Genomic DNA, 9,071 nt, shown 5'->3' with positions numbered 1-9,071 from the left:
TTTGTACATTCATGTTCATAGCAGCCTAATTTATAACAGTCAAAAGGTGAAAGCAACCTGAGTCCATCAACAGATCAATAGATAAACAAAAAATGGTGGATGCATAAGATGGAATATTATTCAGCCTTCAGAAGGAAAGAAATTCTGACACATGCCACAACATAGATGAACTTTGAGGACATTATGCTAATTGAAATGAGTCAGTCACAAAGGACAAAGGCTATATGATTCCATTTGTATGAAGTACCTGGAGGAGTCAAATGCATAGAGATAGAAAGTTGAAAGGGGGTTAAGAGGAGGCAGAATGGGGAATTAGTGTTCAATGGGTACAGAAAGATGCCCCAGGCTTACTTCACCAGATTGTAAATTTTTTTTTTCCAGGAGAATGACTCAGTTTATTATTCTCAGTTTGACCCTATATATCCCACTTTAGGCTCAAACACTGCACAGAGCTGCCACACCTAACCTCGTAACAATCACATCCCTGGAAGGTGAAGGGGGTAAACCACAAAGTCAGAAACATTGGGAAAAGCCACGGTCGCACGCGCACTTCTCAAGGAAACAAACTACAAGAAAGGTCTCAGTCATTGTACTCAGCAAGTGTGCAGTGGGCAGAGTTCTCTTCTTTTGACAGTGGCCAAATGCTTAAGTCCCTGGTTTCTTGGAATCAATCATGGCCCAAGGTTAGTAAGAAGGCCAACAATGTTGTGAGCAAGATTCAATTTCTACAGGGTCATGGGGCATCCTCCACCATATGAAGGGGCTCCAGCAGGTTGGACATGATCAATACCCATCCAGACTAGGATCCTGACGCCCTTGCCAGAGCTCGGGCTCGGGCAGCTTTGGCCTCTTCTTCTAGCTCATCTAGGAAGTGCTCCTGGGAAATCGAGTAGAAGGTGTAACCATAAAGAGCTAACACCAGAGCCCCGATGCCTAGGCCGGTCACGATGTTCCGGGTCCGCCGCCGCGGTAGGACCTTCTGCCACTGGGCAAGCTGCGCTCACCGCATGGAATGCAGTTGCTCGGGTGTCAGCTTCTCCCGAGTTGGATCGATATGCTGAGCGAACGGGGCCTCTCCACGCTTAGCATCCAGAGGGTCACCAGCCCCGGAAGCCGCCATGTTGCCGCTCCTCCCTTCGCGGTCTAAAATTTTTAACTTAATACTACTTGAGTCACCCTCTTCCGACTTGGACATCCCTGTTTGCAGGACTGTTCACAGCTGTGGGTCATCAGACCAGGCAGGACCCCCATGGTCTTCATGTGTCATGGTGAAGCCCTCCTTCATCCTGCCCACAGGGCCCCTCATTGAGTTTTTTCTCTTTCTATTGCTGCTTGCCTTCCTCTTTCATCTTCCTCATGGAGAACATCTTTCCAGTGTATGAGAGAAGCCCCCTTCTCTCTCCCTGTTTCTAGCGAAGATGTTTTGTTTACACCTACAAATCCTCTCCCTTTCTGGGGCTTAGGCTTTTGGAAAGTAGGGTTGGGAAGACTGTAAGCCCATGTCTTCTTCTTTCCCCACCAGGGCTACCCTAATGGCAAAGGACAGTTACCCTCTGATCCAAGACCATGAGGAGGTGGGATTCAGAGAAGGGAACTGGGAGGTCAGTCATGTCCTTATAGAAACGGAGACCACCAGTAGATCCTACAGGGTTCCAGACCCAGTGAGGTAGCAGAGGAAGGTTGATACCGAGAGGAAGGAAAAGAGTGAAATTGCATTCAGGTCAAATTTCACCTTTCTCACAATGTGGTCTGGGGGAGGCTAGCATCTGTGATAATAGAAAAACTTTTCCAAATGCTGATGGCTTCTGGCTGGACATCAAACTTGACAAGGGCATGGATAGATGGTATTTTTATCATTTATCATCTCACTGCTCACTACTAGCAAATCACGTGGCACATAGTAGATTCATTGAGTAAATGAATGAATAAATAAATGGATCAATAAGAACAGATCTCACCAAGATTACTTTCCTTTTCTCTTTCCTCCCCAAATTAAACAAAACCTGAAAGTAAATTTGATGTGGACCCAGAAGTAGAAGAGACAGTATATTCAGTATTTTTAATGTGCTGAAGATGCCGAGGTTTCCCTGTGTAACCAAAACACAGGTTCAGTCACTTGCCCCTTGCAGAGTCCAGTGAACAAGAATGAGGTCTGGTATAAAGAAAGTGATTTTGTATTCCGAAGCTAGCTTAGGGGAAGAAGTACAGGCTTCCCTGCCTTAAGGGTATCGCTTCACATTTGGAGCAGAAAGTGGGCACTTTTGGCTAGGTGTAGTGGCTTACACCTGTAATTCCAGCACTTTGGGAGGCCAAGGTGGGTGGATCACCTGAGGTCAGGAGTTCAAGACCAGCCTGGCCAACATGGTGAAACTCCATCTCTAATAAAAATACAAAAAATTAGCTGGGCGTGGTGGTGCATACCTGTAATCCCAGCTACTCAGGAGGCTGAGGCAGGAGAATCACTTGAACCCAAGAGGTGGGGGCTGCAATGAGCTGAGATCTGTTCTCCAGCTTGGGCAACAGAGTGAGATTCTATCTCAAAAAAATCAATAAATACAATAAAAAGAAAGTGGGCACTTTTAAAAGGGGACCTGGCATGAATGACATGCAGGGCAGGAAGTGAACAGGTAGGGGTCCACATACTACCTTCAGTGCCTTATCTACCAGGTGGTCAAGTTGGTGCCTTGGTGGGTAGAACTAGGTTATAAAGATGGCCGAAACTCTCCAGGTGGGAGACAGTTTCATAGCAGGCATACTTTGAATTGTAAATTGACAGTTGACTTCAAGGCAGTTTCCTGGTGGGAGACAGTCCCACTCTAGAGCTTCTAAGCACATAGATGAACTTGCTCTGTAGGAAGTGTCTGGTGAAGGGGAGGTAGAAGGTTATAATTGCATTTCTGAAAGGCTAAGTAGGAAGTGGGGAGCATGGAGAAATAGAGAAAAGAGAAAAGAAGAGAAGTAATAATAATAACAACTTATTCTCTATCTCTTAGAAAAAGGGGGTTACTCAGTTACACCTACACATTTATTTCGAGATTTCTTTTTCAGCAAAGCATTCCTTGACCACACGCCAGGTTCTGCCTTAACTGAATGTTTCTCTGGATGGTGGGACCCGAGGACCCTACCTCTTCCAGACACTCTACCTATGTGGAGATGCCTCCTGGGGACTCCTTCATGGGCATCACCAGCTTTGTCTTCACAGCGAGGCATCCTTTGGCTGGTGCTAGGGGAGTATGGGCAGGTAGAGTGGGTAGCTTTTACTGCAGAAGGGCAGGCAGACACTGAAAACAAGGGAAGACTTTCCTAGCATTGTTCCTATAGCAGCAGAGGCTGTTTTTCTAGATATCACAAGGATATTCTCATGTAATCTGATGATAACTGAAATGAGTGACTGAAGCAAAAGTCTCAGTCAATCAAGGTTTATTAAGCCAGCTTAAGGGAGCATCCAGGAAAAACACAGACACATCTGTGGCTGTTTTTTCTAAAAAGGTTTTCAGAAGGTTTGGTATTTATACATTTCCTTAAAGGGAGGAAGGCAAGTAGGAAGATGGGCAGGTAGGCAGTAAGGTAAATGGTCACATTATTGTGAGACTTTAGTTAGTACCCACTAAATCTACATTTTACATAAGATAAGGTAAATGTTTGAAGAGAAAAAAGGGAGTAAATGAAGAACTGATTATGCAGACTTCTCTTGGTAGGTGGAGGAATGACTGGTCTCATCTTGTCTATGTTTTGCACCTGGGAAGGTAAGTTTGTAACAGACATTGTCAATATAGAATGAACTGACTAGTTTTTGGCTCTAGCCGTAGACTGTAGATCTAAAGTTATAATTGACATGTGCTTGTTTATGGGAGGCTGGCAAAGAATTTACTTTTGAATGATCTGTGGGGTGGTCCTTTGTAGATGCCTGAGGACTTTTACCTTCCAGTGGGGAACCGCATAATGCTAGTAACAGCTATTCATTTGGAAGAAAGTGTTATGTGACTCAGTCTCCAGGCTTAACCTTCCCTTTTGCATAAGGACTTTGGGGGTCCTGAGAGTTTTTATTTTCCTTTACACCAAATTATACCAACAAACAAACACAAGGGCCGATGAAAGAGGATTCAGCTGCATAGTGGGTCCCAGAGCCAACTATTAAGAGATGAAAGGACATTAGGTTAAATAAAAATTCAAATCAAAAAGTGAGGTCTCAATGCTTTGGTTTTGGGGTTTTTTTGTTTGTTTGTTTTATTTTGTTCTGTTTAGGGAACAAAAGAACCTTGTGAAAGGGTTCCAAGCAACGAGTTAGGAGACCTCAAGTCTAAGATGAGCCAGGGGTGTCAAGTAAGCTGGTAACAGCACCTTGCCTTATAGGCCAGCAGGCCTTGGTCTTATGTTATGGGTCACATAGCCTTAGTGTCATGGGTCACAGAATGCCCTAAGAGTAGACTGACGAAAATGATGAAAATGACAGGCCAGGCAACTGAAGAAGCTGCATGTCGGCACCCACTGAGTTGTTGCAAACTATTTTTTAATTGCATTGGATATGTGTTCAATCATATAGGCAGAATGTAAAATCAACCTAGAGAACATAACAGGATATTACATAGGACTTTTCCGGTTGTGTTAGGATGTTTGCTGAAAAGAACTCTTAACAAGCACCTGCACCTTCTAAAGGAACACACTTGAAATAATTGCTAAAAGGTGGCCAAATACTAGTTCTTTGAATTTTAGCCAATCACACACCTCTAGGATACATAATGGAAAAATGAACTTATTGAAGGGATGTGCAGATGCCTTTAAAGAGAGCTGGAGTGTTGGTTGGGTATATTACTCCTCCCTCTGGGAGGAAGTCACCTCCTGTCCACCCCCACCTAGCCTAATAACCAGTCCCAGAAGAGGGGAGGAAAGGCTACCCTCTCACCTGAGGATGTAATTCAGGAGTCAAACCAGGAGAGAAAATGGAAGTGAGAATCAAGGGCATCCATGTGAAACACAGAACGGAAAAACCACTCAGTGGATCCCCAAGAGTGCTGGTCCAGCCTCCGTCCTCCCCTGCTGGAATCCCACCTGCCTTTCGAGGCCCAGCTCCATCTGCCATTCTGGAAGCCTCCTGCAGCTGCCAACTTCAACAGTGATCTCTTGACCCCCTTACAGCACACCTGGCCATTGTGGGCCCTCAGATGCTGCCCAGCTATCATGGCAGCAGCACTCCCTGGGTTATAAGTGGCCTCTGTCACGTGCGTCTTTCACCCCATCCCCAGCCCCAGAGAAGACAAACATCTCACCTCTCCCCACTCAGCGCCTTGCCAGAGGTGCTCAGAAAACAATTCACGAGTGATTACACAGCTAGTTAGGTACAATTCTGCAGACCATTTGTCTAAACTCAGTCCCAGGCCATCGAAGTTACTCCAAGCTGGATACTGGATACGCCTAAATCTCCTTATGTTTCTAGCTGGGTTCTGAAAGCTACAAGACACCCATCTTTCTCAAACATATTGTCTCCAGGCTGGGTCACGCAATGGAAAGGCCAAGAACATGTTTAGGGCAATAGCAAGATAGGGAGCCCAACACTTTTTTTTATGTGATGATTTACATAGGCATCATGAGAAAAACTGGCCTTCTTAAACAGATGGCTTAGTGTCGGATCTGCTTTTAGTCGCACATGGGTGACTGAGGTGGGATGTGCTAGGTCTTTTCATGCTTGGGGCCCCTACTTTGCTGGCACCGACACATGCCTTCTAAGACTGTGACTTTTAAAGGTTCCTGCAGCACTTCCTGTGCAGGTCTGCTCCGTAGCTCCAGGCACTATGCCTTCTCAACCCACAGGTCAGGGAATAGAGGCCCAGCGAGGGTCAGGGATCTGAGTCCAGGGGTGGGGAGCCCCCTGGGTGGGGGATTTATTCGAGGCCTGGGGCAGATGCTATGGATGAGGCTTCCCCACTTCCTGCTGTGCAAGGAGAGCCCGTTGTTGGCATTGCCAGCACACCACCAGCACTTGATCCTCTGGCTCAGAGCCCATTTACCTAAGCAATTTGCTGCAGTGCTCTGAGCTTCCATTTCCTCCATTACAAAACATAGCTAATAGTATCATATCTCTCTGGTCTAATGCCAGAACTTTAATTAGGCTTAAATGAAGCGTAGGAGAAAACAACTCACCCGGGACCTAGCATGCTCCTTCAGGTCTTTGTTAAGGTAGGGGCCCTGGGGGACAGGAGGGCCCATCTTGGAGCAGGAACAGGAAAATGTGACGGACTCTCCTTGACACCCTGAGTGGCAGATCCAGAGCACTGTCACCAGCAACAAGGGGAAGCGCACCAGCAGGAGCCTCCCAGCCCTCCGCTGCAATGTCTTCCGGACTGCTAGTGGGTTTCATGTGTGCAGAGGCCAATGCCTCAGTCCTGGGGATGGGGTCTGGGACAGCTTCTGTGGCTGTCTCTTCAGCCGTGAGCAGACGCATCCTTTTACAAATAATGAATGCCATTTTCCTTAGCTGCCATGATGCGAGAAAACTGAAAAACAACCCGAGGTGAGAGGACAGTCTGTGCTGCTGGGCAGAGGCTTGAACCTGAAAACGAAGCAGAAACTCAGACCACAGGTTGGCATTCTGTGAGATTCAGAGGACCTGGGTCGAGGAAGGAGTGTCTCCATGGTCACAGCACAAGCAGGTCACCTGGGAAAATGTACACTCCCTTCCCCACCCAGGGACCTCATTATCCCACCCACCGAGACATCCCCAAAATATGATTTGAAATGAGCAAAGGATGCTTTCTCATTTTTAAGCACATTGTTATAAATGAAGCATCTTTTTTAAAAATGTACTGTTTTGTTGCTGTGTTACAGGGATTTGCAAACTTTTCCTGTAAAGGGCCAGATTGTAAGTATTTTAGACCTTTGCAGATCACACATACAGCCTGTTTCAACTACTCAACTCTGCCACTACAATGCAAAAGAAGTCATAGGCAATAGAAACGGCATAGAAGCATTCCAACAATACTTCCTTTACAAAAACAAGTAGGGGGCTAGATTTGTCCCACTGGCCTCTTTGTCACCCTCATGCTCTATGATATGTCATCTAAATAAAACCAGTGTGTTTGTGCTGCAAATACAATTATGGACAATTTCTCTTCCAACCAAACTCCTGCCTTCAAGCCCCTTGGTCCTGCAGAACATTCCCGATTCCAGCTGAGGCTTCCGTGCACTAACTCAGGAGACCTTCCGGGCCAGGGGCAGGAGGAGCCAGGAATTCTGAGTTAGTCTTGAAGACCCCCAGAGAGCAGAGAGCTCAGTGCTCTTGGCTATTCACATAGGAAGTTGGTTTTCTGTTCTTTTCCAGAGAACTGCACAGATAATACACAGATCGATGCCAAGTAAAACAAGAAGGAAAAGCTGGCTCTGTCCAGGAAAGAGCTGACAACAAGCATGTCCTGACTGGGAAATACTTTCTGCTGCTTCCTCCCTGCTGCCCAGCAGCGAGGGCAGAGGTGGGACTGGGGCCATCGGGGCCCTCATGTGCCGGGCGGGGCTGCTGTGCTCAGCAGAGGATGCCTCTACAATCTCATTTCCTTGAGATTTTCAAGAAAAGGTGAGATTTTCATTGCTTAGAATGAGGGATAGAGACAAGATTTCTTGAAGAACAGGAAGGGCAAGACTTCTTACAGTTTTTCCCAGCGCTACTATGACAATCATCATGGCCTGATGAAGGTTAGTATTCTAATTTATTAATAGTTTCCTAAGTGCCAGGCACTGGACTAAACGTATAATCTCCATTTTATAGAGACAGAAGCAAAGATGTATGTGTCTGTGTGTATGTGTGTGTATATGTGTTTGTGTGTATGTGTGTGTGTTTCTGTGTATGTGTATGCGTTTGTGTGTATGTGTATATGTGTGCGTGTGTGTATGTGTGTGTTTGTGTGTGTATGTGTATGTGTGTTTATGTGTATGTTTCTATATGTGTGTGCATATGTGTATGTGTGTCTGCATATGTGTATCTGTATGGGTATGTGTATGTGTGTGTATGTGTGTCTGTGTGTTTATGTGTGTTTGTGTATGTGTATATGTGTATGTGTCTGTGTGTTTCTATGTATGTGTATATGTGTGTTTGTGTGTGTCTGTGTGTTTCTGTGTATGTGTATATGTGTGTATTTGTGTGTATGTGTATATGTGTGTGCATGCATGTGTGTGTGCGTAGAGAGGGAGACAAACTTTGTGTGTGTGTTTCTGTGTATGTGTGTGTGTGTTTGTGTTTGTGTGTGTGTTTCTGTGTGTGTGTGTGTGCATAGAAAGACAGAGAGAAACTTTATTTTAAGGAATGGGTTTACATGACTGTAGAGGCTAGGGTAATCTAAAATCTGTAGGGCAGGCAGACAAGCAGGAAACCCAGGGAAGAGTTTCACTTCAAAACTGAAGACCATTTGCTGGAGGAATTCCATGTTCCTTGGGAAATTTCAGTCTTTTTCTGTTAAGATGTTCAACTGTTTGGATGAGGCCCACCCATGTTACAGAGGATAATCTGCTGTCCTTAAAATCTACAGATTTAAATGTTAATTTCATCTAAAACACCTTCACAGAAAAATTTATAATATGTGACCTGTCCAGGCATGGCAGCTCACGTCTGCAATCCCAGCACATTGGGAGGCTGAGGTGGGAGAATTGCTTGAGCCCAGGAGGTGGAGACCAGCCTGGGCAACATAGTGAAACCTCATCTTTACCAAAAATACAAAAATTAACTGGGTGTGGTGATACACGTGCCTGTGGTCCCACCTACTTGGGAAGCTGAGGTGGGAGAATCCCTGGAGCCTGGGAGGTCCAGATTGCAGTGAGCCATGATCGCACCACTGCACTCCAGCCTGGGCAACACAGCAAAGCCCTGTCTCAAAAAAAAAAAAAAAATTAAAATTAAAAATTAAAAAATTAATGTTGTATTAAAATAATAATAATAATAGTTGACAAACTATCTGGGTACCATGGCCCAGACAAGTTGACTTATAAAATTAACCATCACAGTTCCCATAGGCAGCATCTGCATCACCAATGGAGCCTGTTCAAAACACATAAGCTGAGTGCAGTGGTAGGCACCTGTAATCCCAGCT

The 9,071-nt window shown here is 45.4% G+C and overlaps 1 pseudogene across 1 annotated transcript; it reads right to left on the bottom strand.

Annotated features, from left to right (window-relative positions):
- Nucleotides 1-367: 367 nt before the first annotated feature.
- On the bottom strand, nucleotides 368-1,120 carry LOC117074438 (annotated as a pseudogene). Its single transcript, XR_004433586.1, has one exon. The product of XR_004433586.1 is annotated as a cytochrome c oxidase assembly factor 3 homolog, mitochondrial-like (transcript).
- Between the last annotated feature and the right edge of the window lie 7,951 nt (nucleotides 1,121-9,071).

The sequence above is a fragment of the Trachypithecus francoisi genome, unplaced genomic scaffold (genome assembly GCF_009764315.1).
Source record: "Trachypithecus francoisi isolate TF-2019V2 unplaced genomic scaffold, Tfra_2.0 Lachesis_group5, whole genome shotgun sequence".
Taxonomy (NCBI): domain Eukaryota; kingdom Metazoa; phylum Chordata; class Mammalia; order Primates; family Cercopithecidae; genus Trachypithecus; species Trachypithecus francoisi.
This window is presented reverse-complemented; position numbering and strand designations above follow the sequence as displayed.